Source organism: Pongo abelii, chromosome 8, assembly GCF_028885655.2.
Source record: "Pongo abelii isolate AG06213 chromosome 8, NHGRI_mPonAbe1-v2.0_pri, whole genome shotgun sequence".
Classification (NCBI taxonomy): Eukaryota; Metazoa; Chordata; class Mammalia; order Primates; family Hominidae; genus Pongo; species Pongo abelii.
The window spans coordinates 87,078,333-87,094,943 of NC_071993.2; the positions used below are offsets into that span (position 1 = coordinate 87,078,333).

General features: G+C 33.8%; 1 long non-coding RNA gene across 1 annotated transcript in view; it reads left to right on the top strand.

Annotated features, from left to right (window-relative positions):
- Positions 1-5,537: 5,537 nt before the first annotated feature.
- LOC112135227 (uncharacterized) overlaps positions 5,538-16,611 on the top strand; it is a 120,774-nt gene continuing 109,700 nt past the window's right edge. Inside the window, exon 1 of the long non-coding RNA XR_002916521.3 lies at positions 5,538-5,785. This is a non-coding gene — a long non-coding RNA (uncharacterized LOC112135227). The remainder of the gene's footprint in view (positions 5,786-16,611) is intronic.

Genomic DNA, 16,611 nt, shown 5'->3' on the forward strand with positions numbered 1-16,611 from the left:
AGAATAGCTCTTATCTAAAAGACAAAATGTAACAAGTGATGGAGAGAATGTGGTGAAAAGGTATCTCTTTTACAATGTTGGTGGGGATGTAAATTAGTACCGTTATTATGGAAAACAGTAGGAGGGGGTGCTGTCCTGAAGAAAGTACCAACAGAACTACCATATGATCCAGTAATCATACTACTGGGTATGTATCCAAAGAAAAGGAAATCAGTATGTTGAAGAGATATCAGCACCCCCTTGTTAATTGCAGCAGTATTCACAATAGTCAATATGTGGAATCAACCTAAGTGTCCACTAATAGATAATAGATAAAGAAAATTTTGTATATATTCAATATAAAATATTATTCATCCATTGAAAAGAATGGCAACCTGTCATTTGCAGCAACATGGGTAAGCCTAGTGGATACTATATTAAGTGAAATAAGTCGGGCACAGAAAGATAAGTTAATCTCATAGAAGTAGAGAATAGAATAGTAGCTAGTAAAAGCAAGAAAGTGGAGGCAGGTCTTAAATGACACAAAATTATAGTTACATAGGAAGAATAAATTCTAGGGTTCTATAGCACTGTTTTATGGCTATAGTTAAATATTTTATTGTACATTTTTAAATAGCTAGAAGAGAAGGTTTTAAATGTCCCCAACACAAATAAATGATAAAGATTTGAGGTAATGGATATGATTTCATCATTACCCTAATTTGATCATTACATATTGTATGCATGAACCAAAATATCACACTATACCTAATAAGTATGTACAACTATTATCTGTCAATTAAAAATTTTAAAAAAAAATGAAAACTGCAAATTCTATAGGTTGCTAATAAAGAGGAAGAAAATTATAAAGTTTACCGCAAAATATTTGAAAAAGGGTTTTGATCTCTGTCTCTATTGTTTCTTCTATTAACTCCACATTCTTCTTGTTTTAGAATAGTGTGTACATAGTTTCATCATGACAGATGCACTTATTCATTCTAGGAATGCTTACCTCAGCATAGGAACACCTGCCCAACTTGTAAACTTTGGGTAACAAGATAAACTATATACAAAGAAACTGATTTTTGGCTAGTTTTCCCACCAAGTCTGCATCTTACAAGTTAAGATTCATCTTTTTGTTGCAAGAAATAACTTTCAATTTTCTTGAATCATAGCTGTGTTTCACTCCTTCAGGTACTTCTTCCTCGTTCATTATTGCATTCTAAAAGGAGTCATATTTCTAAGTTACAACTGACCCGCGGAAGGGCTCCTCTCTACTTCTGCTCTTCCTGCTCTTTGGGAAGATAAAAAGATCACAACTTTATATCAGACTTGCACAATATTGCTCAAAATTGTAAACAAATGATTATCCTCGCTGACTAGTATTCAAATGGGTAGGTGGCCACAGGGCTAGCCCAAACTAGACAGAGAGTAAAAGGTAGCACTACACGCATTAAGCCAGACACAGAAAATATTTTCTTCGCAATTTCCATTTAAGATAAATTGTCTGTATGCCTTCAGAAAGCCAGGGTTTAGGAGGAGAGTATGCATTTGCTAAGGCTGGAAATAACTGCCTGGGTTGATTGTGTAACCTGGTGTTTATGATATTCATTATACGCAGCATATTTTGTCACTTGTATTGTTGAAGATTGAATATTTATGAAGATTTACGAAACTATTAGGAGGGAACTAAACACATAACACACAGAATTTCACTTGGAAGATCTCCATCAAACAAGTTTATAGCTTTTTCCAAAATATTTGTTTTGGATCTTATTCAACAGTTATTTTATTCTTTCATGCTCTTTCTCTGAGAATATTCTTACTCAGGGGGCAGAACTCAGTCCTTCTAGCTTTCTTATTTTAAAAATTTTATTTTTATACAGGTTTTCTAAGGTAAATTCTTCAAGAAATCTGAATTTTAGGAGTTATGGGTACTTTATTCCTACTTAGAACTGATTTAATTTAAGAATGACAGATTTCTCCCCTCAGAAACATTTTGATAACATATGCAACCACCCAATATAAATAATGCTTATCATAGGTACGTAGGACATTTAAAGATTTTTTTTTCTGCCTTTTTAACTCTAAATATTGTGTCAATAACATACAATAATTGCAAACTGAAAAATACATATTATTTTACTTCAAATAAAAAAGGAATAATAATATTTTAGCTTACTTATTTAATTTATTTTGCTATTTGGCATACTCCATGCAGAATCTATCATGATAAATAAATGATTTTTGGCAGGCTGACTACATAATCTTTGTGACTAGAGGAAGAAACAACTTTGATCCTCTGTCTCAATTAGGACTCTATTGAAGTGGTACTGAACAGTTGAGAAAGAAACATTAAAGTAATATTCTTTACTCCCAAAGATAGATGCTTGAGCCAGGCTGTATTTATAAGTGTGTAGCTCCAACCATAAAATCATTTTCTCCATCCATGCAAACTATAATGGATTTACCTTTATCACCATTGTTAAGGAAATTATTTTGTTTCTCCCCCTTCTAGTTCTTCTAAGCTCCTTTTAGAGTAAGTCTTTCAAGCTTTTCAAACTACTCTGTTTGACAGTCGGTGAGGTTATAAACATAAAACCAGTATTGGTATTCATTCACATTTTCTAGATTAGTGTTTTGTAAATGTAGTATATAGTTTCACTTCAGCAGATGAATCCTCTGAGGTGCTTATTAAAAATGAAGGTTTCCAGACCCACTAAATAAGCCTCTAGCATTGAGAACATGGGGATCTGGATTTTTAAACACATACTGCAGATAATCCTAGCATATACAAAGTTTAAAAAGCTTTTAGAGGCATATAGAAAATAAATGAAAAGGAGAAAACCTGTTTAATATTTCCATAAAATGTCATGTACATAAGTAATCTCATATCATCAAGAATATTCAATCTTTGTTTTTCTTCTGTTCAGTTCTATAATACATTTCAAAAGAAAGTCCTTGGGCATTTGAAATGAATGCAAGGCCAACTCATTTTTACTCTGTTGCTTAACTTTGTGCCTTCTTTACAGGCTGTTTTAGTGAATTAAATATAAAAATAGTTGGAAAAACTTTTGAGATTTTAATTATATCTTAGATGTGTCAAGAATTTTTGAAAATAATGTATATGAAGATATAAAAAAATTGACTGGACAGATTTATTGTTGACAAAATTAACTGCCAACTCACTCTATTTTTCTGACAGTGAGTAATTAAAAGTTCAAGTGTTATCTTTCTTTTTAAAAATAGAAAACAACTTTGGAAGTTCTACTAATTAAATTTCACCTTAAACTTGTCAAGAATATTTAAGACATAGGTCAAATGTATGATAGCTATAATTGTCATGCCTGAACTCACCATTTTCAGTTAGGCAGGGTTTTTTGTTGTTTTCTTTCTCTGCATTCTCAAGCGGACTGTAATTATTCTTGTCAATTTCAAACCCATTACTCTCTGGGAAACACTGCAGTTTGGTCCTTGACCAAGTTGTCTTTTTACTTCTAAGTCAAGATCCTCAAATAGAATTTTTTCTGACTCAATCCAAACAGTGTATAGCTAAAGTCTTCTATCCATTTATCTAACCCAGAGATAGGAATTTACAGGCATCTCTTTGCCATGCAAATTAGAATAGAATAAAAAATAAAGAATTAGAATTCAAATAAAGATTCTAATTCTGTTTTTGTTGGGCTATCACACCAGAACAGATCAGGCACTTTTTGTGTGGTCAAGGTTATTTTTAATAACTATTACCACCTGTGAGAATAGAGATTGAATATTAAATTGGGATAAATCATCATACTACAAGTTAACAGATTCTGTCAATGACTAAATAATTGTAAATTTTAGTACAATGCAGCTGCTATTAGTTGGATACAAATTGGTGGATAAAGCCTACTTAATTATTTCTTTGCTTTTATAATATTAGCATGAACTGCCTGTAGATATACTGATGATCATGAATGTGTGTTTGAAAACTTATCTGTATTATTCAGGGGAATGAGCAAAATGACAGTTTGTCTCTTATAATTTTGAAATTAGCTTCTGCGTTCTGAGAAAGATATGGAAGAACAAAACCAAAATAACCCTTCTTGTCACAGATGATAAGAGTGGTGCATGCCCTATCATGAACAAATAATCATTCTGACCTTTAGTAATTTAACATGTCAAAAATTTAACATTTTATGACAAAAACTAAATAAGGCAATTATTCAGTTTTTATCTTAAAATTTATAAGGAAGCAAAACCAACATTTGTTTTTAAAGGAATATAATTACACATAATATTATAATAATATCAAATTGCATAATAATGTCAAGTGGCAAAGCAGCTCTATAAGGTCTCTTTGGATATCTAAAGTCAGTTAGTTTTCCTTCCCTCTTTTGCTAAACTTCCCTGGCAAGACAGAAAGATGATAGGGTAGAGGATGGACACATCTACAGGGATCTTTTATAGTCTCTATGCTTTCAGTGTTATTGGAAATGTAAAATAATCTACTTTTTAGAAATAAACCCATGACATTAAATTATTTTTCTTATTATATCCCTTATTATTAATATTACAGTTAGTTTTGGAATAACAGGTTATTCTTATTGTACTTTAGAAAATATGCTTTGGGTTTCTTTTACTGAGGTTTTAGCGTATAACCCAAGAGTTATTATAAAATATGCAAGTATTCCAAGGAACAACATGTACACATATATTAGAAAGAATAGCCTCTTGAGAAATGAATATCAATTGAGAAGGCTGAGAATACGAAAGAACTGTGATCTATGTTTCAGGATTATTTTCCATATGAAGAGAAAAATAAATAAATAGGCATAATTACTAAAAGCATTTGGGTAAGGAGATAGAAACCAAAACAATCTCCAGGCTTTCAAAACTATGATTTTATTTATTTGTGCTTCTTTTCTTAGAATAGATGACATCACACCATGAGTATAACCCCATGGTTAAACTAACACAACCCCTGATGTGGCTACAGGCATTTGGAAATTCCAAAGCCATGAGAAATCAATATGATTCCAGTTCCTGTAAGACCAGGTTTAGAATGGGAGACATGGATGAGAAAAACTACTAACAAATTCAACCATCCAGAAGAACAGAGAAGCTGTTCCTGAAATCTTATTAAAACGTATTCCTGGAGATCTTTAGAGTGCCCTCAGATAACAATATTCAAAACACCGAGTGTAGGGTCATTGTTTCTAACAAATTTTTCTTTTAGACTATTAATGTGGAAAGCAGAACCGTTAATTTTATTGTGTTAGCTAAGTGCATGATTCTCTATTGGCCTTTCTAAAATTTTAATTTTTAATATGTGCATCATAATCTTTGATAGAAAGCTTTTTTATTATAATAGATAAATGTGTAATGTAATATTTTCTATGTGAGTAATAAAGTAAACATAATAACTGCAGTGAATTCTCATAAATTTATGTTGCTTTGGCATCCATTTTGAATACAAGTTTAACTTTCTCATACCAGAAGCATGGCTCAGTCAACCTTGATTCAGTTTCTAATTCTACACCATATCTATCCAACTGGCTCAAGCCGGTAGCCAGAGATAGGAATTTACAGGCATCTCTTTGTCATGCAGACTGGGCTCCCCACTTTCCCACTGTTTCTTTTAAATGGACTATTCAGGCAATTGCCTGTGAGCTTAGAGTGACATACACCCTGTTCCCTTAAATATACTACTGGTAGTCATGTGCTCACTATCTCTGCCTTACTCTTGATTCCTGCCTCCAGTGAACCCAGGATGAAGGACTGTTCCGACTCATCAGACTCATTATGCCTTCTTTGCCCTGGATCTGTAAGTAAAAACCTTTGAGCTTCCTTTTTTTTTTTTTTTTTTTTAATATTGTGGTAGTGTAGTAAATTTGGGTCTTCCTTCTGAAAAACTAAGAGTTGCCCCAGGCCTGGTTTTCTGGAATAAGGAGGTTGGAGTGGGGTAGCATGGGAGTCACATTTTTGGGATGCCAGCACTGGGGTAATGGTCAGGGAAGCATACATTAGAGATAAATTAGACAAGAGCCACCAGGGCATCTGCCAGTATTAAACAAGTTTCCCACGTGAGGGATCCCCGGTCATGGGTGAAACAACTAGGCATTAGGCCATCTGCCAGGTAAGGAAGTATTCCATGAAAGGCACCCTATAAATACACTAGCCCAACTCCCCTTCATTTCCCTTTGGGGCAAGGTTGCTAGCTGTTCTGGTGCTGGAAACTCAGTTGACCTGGGATTCTCAAAACAATAAGCCAACTTTGCATTTATATTTATTTTAAAATTTGTCTCAAAAAAATACAATAAGAATTCTAGAAATTTATCTTTATCTTTAGTGCACAACTTGATGCCTTTGAAACTAAGAGAGTTTTAATGAGATTAGGTATCAGGATTTTTATATGTAGATATGTGAAAAATAATTGTTTTCTCTGATCCAACAACACAACAAATTAATTTTCTCTTTTTAATTTTAATCCCATCACCCCCCTGTGGAAGTCTCCTTTATTTGGAGAGAAATATTTGAATTTGAAAAGAAGAAAGTTATTTGGAATTTGTGAAGTTTGACATGGCAAATCAGCAGGTCATCAAATAGCCACAATAATTTAATTATGAGTCAGCTAGCTTACAGTATTCTCTCTTTGAGATTTCCTCCTTCACCAGCAAATCATTTATTTTTGTCTTCAATAGGATCTTAGCCTTAGCGTAAGAAAAGAAAACCCATTTGTTTCCATAGATCAGCCTACAGTCTGACCTTGCTCTTCTTACTAATATAAAATTAATTTTGTATATATATATACACACACACACACACACACACATAGAAAGAGAGTTTAGTAACTGTAGTATATCTCCAAATGGTGCTTAATTCTATTTAAAATGTAAAATTAACATAATTTCTCTGATGAAAAATAGTTGCAAAAAGGCTTGCTTTTATTTTTAAAAAGCCAATACATAATAACAGCCCCCACTGCTTCTCATACAAAAAGTCTACATAGATATTACATATATTAAAATAAAATATAGATTCTTCAATCTATATGCAGCATGGTCTTGATATGAAATTCATAAACTTATATCCAAAACTGAATACTCTTCCTTTAAGTTTAGGTTCAATCAGATTGTTTATTAGTTTTATGCTTTATGTTCTGTTTCTGGACATTTTGATAATATTAACCAGTTTATGTTTCCATTTAGTTTTATAAAAGTTAAGTTTATAAAGTTTTGTTTGTCAGGAGAACAGTGCTCTATATGACAACAAACACATATTTAATTAGGTTTTGTAATTCATTGCAATTTAGCCACTAGAAAAAATGACCACTATAACTCTATCCAGGTTTACGTAATGTCAGTAATAGTCCTTTATTCATTTTTCATCTTTTTTTATTTCATTAAATCAAGCATTATGTTAGGAACTTAAATAAAAATATAGATATTATACGTTTTTAGATCTCAAAAATAAGGTGACCAAGGCAACTGATAAGTAAACAATTTATTATGTAATATATTTGATGTCTGAAAGGTTACATAGGAGATGAGTTAAAAGGTAATTAAACTGTATCTTAAGCACAGATTAGTCTTTTCATTTGGAGATATTCACAAGTAATGTAAGAAACTTTTAAATTTATTTTAGTGATGGCAGCAGTAAGGTTGAATCACTCTAATAATTATCATTACTCCTAATTTTCTATATTCATAAAATTCAAAATGTCAGCAAATACATTTTTAACCATGCTGCTCAGAAGTGTAATGTAAAAAGATTTTGGTTACATACACATACATGCAAAATACATATATACACATATGTTTGTATACATATATTTACATATGTATACATATATTTACATATACGTATACATATGTATAAATATATGTATACATGTATTTGTATGCACATATATACAATTGCACTTCCATTATGCATACATATTCATTGTACATATATTAACTTCACATATAAATGTATATGCATATGTATTTGTATATGTGTGTGTGCATCTATATATTCACTTTCCGTCTTTTTGTTTTTATTTTATTTTTTTTAAAGACAAAATCTCGCTCTGTCACTAGGCTGGAGTGCAGTGGCACGATCTTGGCTCACTGCAACCTCCTCCTCCTGGGTTCAAGTGATTCTCCTGTCTGTGTCCCGAGTAGCTGGGAGTACTGGTGCGCACCACCACACCCAGCTAATTTTTATATTTTTTGTAGAGACAGCGTTTTACCATGTTGGACAGGATGGTCTCCATTTCTTGACATCATGATCCGCCCGCCTCAGCCCCTCAAAGTGCTGGGATTACAGGTGTGAGCCACAGCACCTGGCCATCCCTCTTAAAGAACTTGGGATTTAAATATACACACTCAGAGGCAGGTGGGGAAAGAGGAACAATGGAAAATAGAAAAACTGGTGACCAACCAGTGAGAATAGAAAAAGCACGTGAAAATAGTATTAGATTTTATATACAGGGCCTAGGTCAGAGAGTCATGTAACTTACTAATATGTGTTACCTTTGCATGCTATATTTCCCAGAAGGAAAAGTAGAAAACATGATTAATTACAGGATCCAGTGTCCATAAAATAAAAACATTTGCTCACAAGAAGCAAAACTATCCTCTTATTAATATCTGAAAAAACCTTTTCTCTAATGTCTTATAGGATGCTATGGAATGTATTGTGAATGACATGCTTACCACATATACAGAAGACAGAGTTGAAGGGCTATTTGCCATAACAACCTTCACAGTATCTCTTTGTTAATACAATAAATCTTCTTTCCTTAAAGCCAAATAAACACACTAGCTAAACAATCTCCTAAAAAACACAGTTATCATGGTCTTATATCAGACAAGAATAGATTTTAAACTACCTGCAGAGAAACAGGGGGTGCATCCCATTTCAGATAATCCTTTTATTAGAATGTACTCCCTGACCTAAACTTATTAAGCAATCCAGAGTTTGAATTTAGAATCTGTATCAAATAGCTGGAATTATTATCTATTCCAGTTTGCCATTTAAGAATAGAATCATGTCTTTTAACAATGTATTAAGCTGGAGGTGGACATGATATTTTACTATGAAAATTACAGCATTTTACAGAATGGACATCTTAAAAAGACATTAAAAAGAGAAAAGCATTTGAATTGAGGACAGTGATACTTAAGCAAAATTGCAAAAGCCTGCTATGCATCAACAGATATTTTAACCATCATGTGTGACTCCAATCATGAGTGAAACTATTAAAACAAATGGGTAATACGTTGTGTGTTATTTTGTTCTCTTTGTCCATCTCGATATAAAATTATAATATATTTGAAACATGTAGTGTATTAAAGCTTGACTCACAAATTATAGTGTGGGAATATGCAGAAAAGAAGATATTCCTAAAAAGGAAAAGCAGGCCCCAAGAAGCTCTCTCTAGTGAAAATTATTAGAGTTCAGTAATTCTTGAAAACACTTAACAGCAGATACACAAATCAAGATTGGAAACACTCCAAAGATCTCAAATAATAAAGTAGGTAAGATTACTGATAACAAAAACATTGTTTTTATGTTATCTTAACATATTTCTCACCTCAATTTAACAACTAGCTTCAGTATTTAGTGTTAAAATGTATATTTTCTGCTTTGAATGATTCATCCTTATGGAATTAGAAGATGTAGAACAAAAATATTGTTTGGTAATGTATTTTGACATCTGGTTGATATTTTAACTGACTGCTGAGCTCAAAAATCATGAATGTTTATACAGAAATTGTTTATGCTTGTGCTTCTAGAGCGGAATGCAACTCAACTGGTCTAGCTGACAACTCTCTGTAATCCGAGTTGCTCTTAATGTTTACCCTTTGGCTATGACTGTATAATACAAGGTAAAGGTAGATGTGGTAAATTGAAGCCAGAGATAACTAATCTGTATGCCCAGGGTCTAAACAATTAAATACCTTGTTCCATGAAAATATATTGAGGTCGTATCTTCATAATGGTAGATAAAGTAAGATAAAGAAATTTAGCTTTGCACAGAAATTTATCAGCAATATTTTTGGCATTTACTCATCTTCCGTTATTGATTTTAACTTCCTCCTCCTCCTCTTCTTCCTCCTCCTCCTCCTCCTTCTTCCTCTTCTTTCTTCTTTGTCTGTTTCTTCTTCTTTCTTTTTTTCTTCTTTCTTCTTCTTCTTTTTTGTTCTGTGGTAGACAAACCTTAACATTGTCTCAACCTCCTGGTATACATGCCCTTGTGTAATCCTCTCTCATTGACTGTGACTTGCTTTAAAAGAATGGAATACAGCAAAGGCTACGAAATGTCACTTCTCTGAATAGGTCACATAAAATTCACATAACTTCCTTCTTGGTAGCAGAATCTCTCACTTGCTGTCTTTGAAGAGGCAAGTTGCCACTTTGGGAGGCCCACAGGCCAAGAAACTGAAGGGAATCTCCAGCCAACAGGCAGCTAGGAAATAGGGCCTTCAGTCTAAGGGTCCTAAAAGAACTGAATTCTGCCAGTAACCTTGTATTCTTGAAAGCAAATCTTTCCATAGTCTAGCCTGGAGATGCAGCCTTAGCTCATATAACGATTGTAGCTTTGGGAGTGATTCTGAGTCAGATAACTCAGGTAAGCTAAGCCCTAATTCCTGAGCCACAGAAACTGAGAGATAATAAATGTGTATGTTGGTTTTAAAATCTCTGAGTTTATAGTAATTTACTGTACAACAATGGATAGCTAATACAAGATCAAAAAATGTTTTCTGTAAATTAGCATATTTTCTATGAAGAAATAACTAACTCTTACAGGCATATTTCTATTTTATGTTGCACTTTGCAGGAAAATTAAGTGATTGGTAACAAACAAACAAACAAAACCCCTGGAAACTCACGTTTAAAAAAAAGAAATTCCATAGATAATTTCAATGAATACATAGGCTTAATATGTTCAATAAGTATTCAGTTTTCGACATAATCATTTCTAAGCTGTTTCTACCAATTTGTCCCTGATACAAGGCAAAGTTACTTGGCATCAGGCTTCTAGTATTTGCTAGTTATAGGCAGCTATTGTTAGAAAGAATAAAACATTTGTACATTAATTTGGACAACTACATTTTAGAAATTGATACTAAATATAACATATGTGCAGAACAGTTTACAAATAATTACTGTACAGCTCACTAAATTTTCACAAAGTGAACATCCGTACATAATCAGTATGCAGATTAAGAAATAGAACATTAGCAACAATCCAGAAGTTTCTTCCAAAAAGCGGAAGACTGTGGAAGTGAAGTGCCATTCTCAGCATATCATGTCAATGGTACATGACTTATCACTGTTGATGTTGACTTTGACCACCTGGTTGAGGTAATGTTTGTCAGACTTTTCCACTACAAAAGTTTTTCTTTTCCCACATTTTTATACTGAACACTTGGAAGAAAGTCACTATATGTAGTCCACACTTTGAGTGGCAAGTTTTGTTTCATCTATTAAAGGAGCAATATCTACATAAATCTTTTAACATTCTTCTGTATGAGAAAATTGTCTAATCTCTCCTATTTATGTATTTGATTATTTATTTACATTTGTATGAAAGAAAGGAGAAAGTTCTTTCATGCTATGGGTATATTCAACATTACATTATTTATTTTGTTACTCAGATTGTTTCAGCTTTGACAACTGAAATAGAGTTGGCATCTATCTCTGACATATTCCCACTGATGTATTTTCTGAACCCTTTCTTACTTTTTCCTGAGTGCTTTCTTACTCTTAGACACTAAAACACTATTTCAGGCTTATTTTCCATATTTGATTCCCAGTCTTACAATCATCCATGTCTCCCAAGAGTCTGCTTCCTTTTATTGGAGAATTGTATTGGGAAATAAGATCTAGGTGCTAGACATGCTTATTGCTACTGTGGTGTCATTGCTTCTATGCCCTCCTAGCTGACAGAGCAAGGGATATAGTATGCATGTCTACTAACTCACATATGCAAATCTATACTATCTATATATGCAGGAATCTCTACCCATATTAAGGCATACATGATTCCTGTCGATGTTTACTGTGTCTTTTAATATGAGCATTCTTAGTTTTTCTCATTTTTCCTCATTATATGGTAAACACATTAATAGATTTTCTCATGTTGAACCAACCTTTCATTTTAGGGAATAAACCACAATGATCATAATGTTGTATTCCATTTACACAATATCAGATCAGATTTTCCAATAATCTGTTTATCATTTTTGCATTTATGTGCATAGAAGTTTTGTCTGTAATTTTTCTTTCTTGTGATATCCTGGTTAGGTTTTGGTTTGTAGGTCATGCTGGATCCATAAAGTGAAGTGTGAAAGGTTTTCTCTTTATGCTTCAGGGAAAACTTGAAGCTATTATTCTTATTGTTGTTCCTTTGAAATACATTTTTTCATTTTTGTTTAGCTGCTCTTATCTTTCTTGTGTCTTTTGTGGTGAACTTTTTTCTATGACATGGCCTAGTGTGGCTTTGTTTTATTTGGGATTTATAGGACTTCTTGGTAATTCTTTTTATTTGCTTTAGACAATTCTTGGCAATTATGCCTTCGTATTTTGCTTCTACTCCATTTTTTTCACCTCTCTTTCTAGGACTTCGATTACATGTACAATAAATCCTTTCAATTTGTTCTTTGCTTTATGTGTCTCTTTTATTATTTTTTTCTGTATTTTTCTCCCCTTTTCTAAATTCTGTTCTCAGACTGGATATTTTCTTTTGTCTTCAAGTTTGCTAATTCTCTTCTCTGTTGTGTCTAATATTCTGCTATTTATTTTGAGGTTCCTAATTTAAATTATTTTTATTTTTCAGTTTAAAATATTCAGCTGAATGTTCTTAGTGAATTCTAATCATTTGGTGAAATTCTCTGTTTTGTCTATAATTTTCTCCATCTTCTCCTCTATCATCTTATAAAACTTAACTGTTTTAAAACCCTTCTTTAGGAACTTCAATGTGTCTCAATCAATTTTGGATTTATTTCTGTTGTCAGTTTGACAGTTGATTTCCTTAAAAAATTGAGCATGTCTTTTGAAATACTTGGTGTTTTAAAACTTAAGCGCTTGACATTGTATATGAAAAAGTCTGTAATTAGAAAGCCTCTGGATAACTTCTCGTTTTTCCACATATAGGTCAACTTTACTAGGCAGATAACGAAGTCACCAATTATTTTAATCCATCAGGGACTGATCACACTCATGTTTGCTTTGCAGTTTGGGCAAGATTCTGTATATATCTGATTAGTCTCTTCTACAGCAAATGATTCAAAATGAATAAATGTCTTTGATTCGCACTTATTAGGCATAGAAATTCAAACTAATCCAGAATTGCAAAAAAAAAAACACTTTTAATTAAGTACCTCAAATTGAGTAGCTCAAACATATTTGCAACAATAAAAAAGAAAAGTCAAAAGGAAGAAAAAGCTCATTAAGAGAGTATATATAAATAATGTGGAAATTTAGAATGAGAATTTAGCTATGCTGCCTTTAGCAAATTAGTTTACCTCTCTGTGCCTCAGTTTCTGCATTCGTGCTGTAACATAATGTTGCTGTGAAGATTGAAGGAGAAAATGTGTATAAATTGCTTACAAAAATACCCAGCAAATAATATGTGCTTAGTAAAATTTGTTGGTTCCTATGCTTATTACTATTACTGGTAAAATCACTAATTTGGCATTATGTTTTTATCTGGGGAAACTGGATGAGGTTCTACAAGTTAGATGCTAAACTGAGCTTCACAGATAATTCTAATTTGACCTATGATTTAGCAATGTGATGAGGGAGGAGACCTTCTAATAAAGGAAAGTGTGTGAAGATTCACTCAGATTAGAGAAATAAGTGTATATTATAGAAAATGACATGAAAACTAGGTTACATTTGTTATGAGTAGTATGGCTCCCCCAAGTTTGGTAGTATACTTTCTTTTCTTTTTTTTTTCTTCACTTTTTGGACCTGTTGAGTCAGAACTGATATTGATAGCAAAATAATAATAAATAACAAAGTTCAAATCCTTACTATGTATCAACTCTGTGATATGCTTCATATGTATGATCACTCAAAATCATCACAGCCATCTCGTGATGTAGCATCTCTTTTTAAGCACCATTTTACAGGTCATGGGAAGGAAGAAAGTGAAGCTAATAGACGTTACCAAATATCTAGTATATGAGAAAAAGTGAAGCCAGTTTTAGAGCACAGAACATTGATTTTACAGTTTAAATGCTGACTTTACATGTCTTCCTTAATTGCCCTTGGTATTCACTAAAGGCAAAAAAGGAAGCAAAGAAAATTCTTCAAGATTTCTTGTTTTGCCGAAAAGCTGCCATTAGCTTTTCACTTTCCCTCCTCTCATCCCACTCACATAAACTTCCTTTAAAATGCATGTTGTAGGTCTTTGCATAATCTGCAAATGTCAGTCACTCATTCCCAGGTCTACATTTCCTACCTATTTCCTTTCTTAAACCATACAGATGTTTTTGGCAAACCAATACATCGCCACAGTTTGTTTTCCGAGATTAAACAACAACAACAACAACAATGACAACAACACCAGATACCTCTTTAATATTGGAATTGAAAACTCAAGTTACAATCTTGTTTATGTAAAGGTAGTGGTGTGTGTGTGTGTGCGATTTATGTGTATCTGAATGCCTATGTGTTAGCATATCATCTTTTAAATTCAAAGAAGAAAAGACTTCAACAAAGATATAGAAAATTTGTTATTTGGTAATGATTCTTTTAGCTACTTCTCATACACATGTACCTGGTATTACATGATGTTCTTTTGCAAGAAATGGATCTTTAACATTATACTGTAGTTGTATAATTTGGAGAAGGATGTATCATTTGTGGAGAATGATAGCAAAGTGCAACTTTATTTTGAAGTATACATGATACATGGTCAGATATTAAATCAAAATTGAATCACAGAGCTTTTTCACTTGGTAAACTATATCATGTGAAAAACAGTTGGTCCAGTAAGAGAAAAAGTCCACATCTGAGCTATAGAACTAACCTTTATACACATCTTTTAAATGTGATTACTTCACACACTATTCAGTCCCAAGTTTAATTAGTTGCATGAGCTAAGGCATGCCTAGTGGATTTGTGGGTAACTATAAGAACTTTGCACTTTTCTCTTATGAAGTAACATATAAATTTATATTTGTAAAATTATTTATGATATTAATATGGTAGATTTGTGCCTCACTCAAATCTCATCTCATCTCGAATTATAATGCCCATAATCCCCACAGGGCGAGGGAGGGACAAGGTGGGAGGTGAATGGGTCATGAGGACGATTTCCCTCATGCAGTTCTCGTGATAGTGAGTGAGTTCTCATGAGATCTGGTGGTTTTATAAGCATCTGGCCTTTCCCACACTCGCATGTCTCTCTCCTGCCACCATATGAAGAAGGTCCTTGCTTCCCCTTCACCTTCTGCCATGATTCTAAGTTTTCTGAGGCCTCCCCAGCCATGTGGAACTGTGAGTCAATTAAACCTCTTTGCTTTATAAATTACCCAGTCTCAGGTATTTCTTTATAGTAGTGTGAAAATGGACTAATACAGTAAATTGGTACCAAAGTACTGGGGCATTGCTATAAGATACCTGAGAACTGGAAGTGACTTTGGAACTGGGTAATAGGCAGAGGCTGGAAAAATTTGGAAAGCTCAGAAGAAGATAGGAAGGTGTGGGGAAGTTTGGGAATTCCTAGAGACTTGTTGAATGGTTTTGGTCAAAATGCTGATAGTTAAATGGACAATGAAATCCAGGCTGAGGTGGTCTCAGATAGAGATGAGGAACGTGTTGGGACCTGGAACAAAGGTCACTCTTGCTATATTTTAGCAAAGAGACTGGCGGCATTTTGCCTCTGCCCTAGAGATCTGTGGAACTCTGAGCTTGAGAGAGATGATCTGAAATTGGAACTTATGTTTAAAAAGGAAGGAGAGCGTATACGTTTGGAAAATTTACAGCCTGATGATGCGACGCAAAGAAAAACTCATTTCTTAGGGAAAAATTTAAGCTAGCTACAGACATTTGCATAAGTAATGAGGAGCTGAATGTTAATAGTCAAGAAAATGAGGAAAATGTCTCCAGGCCATGTCAGAGGTCTTCACAGTAGCCCCTCAAATCATAAGCCCAGAGGCCTTGAAGGAAAAAATGGTTTCATGGGCTGTGCCCAGGGACTTGCTGCTTTGTGCAGGCTCAAGACTTGGTGCCCTTTGTCCTAGCCATGGCTAAAAGAAGCCAACATATAGTTGAGCCCATTTCTTCAGAGGGTGTAAGCCCCAAACCTTCATGGCTTATATGTAGTGTTGGGCCTGTGCATGCACAGAAGTCAAGAATTGAGGTTTGGGAACTTTGGCCTAGATTTCAGAGGATGTATGGAGATGTCTGGATGTCCAGGCAGAAGTTTGCTGCAGGGGTGAATCCTCATGGAGAACCTCTGTTAGGACAGTGTGGAAGGGAAATGTGGGGTCAGAGACCCCAAACAAAATCTCCACTGGGGCACTGTCTAGTAGAGCTGTGAGAAGAGGACCACCATCCTCCAGACCCCAGAATGGTAGATCCACTGACCGCTTACACCATCCACCTGGAAAAGCCACAGACACTCAATGCCAGCCTGTGAAAGCAGCC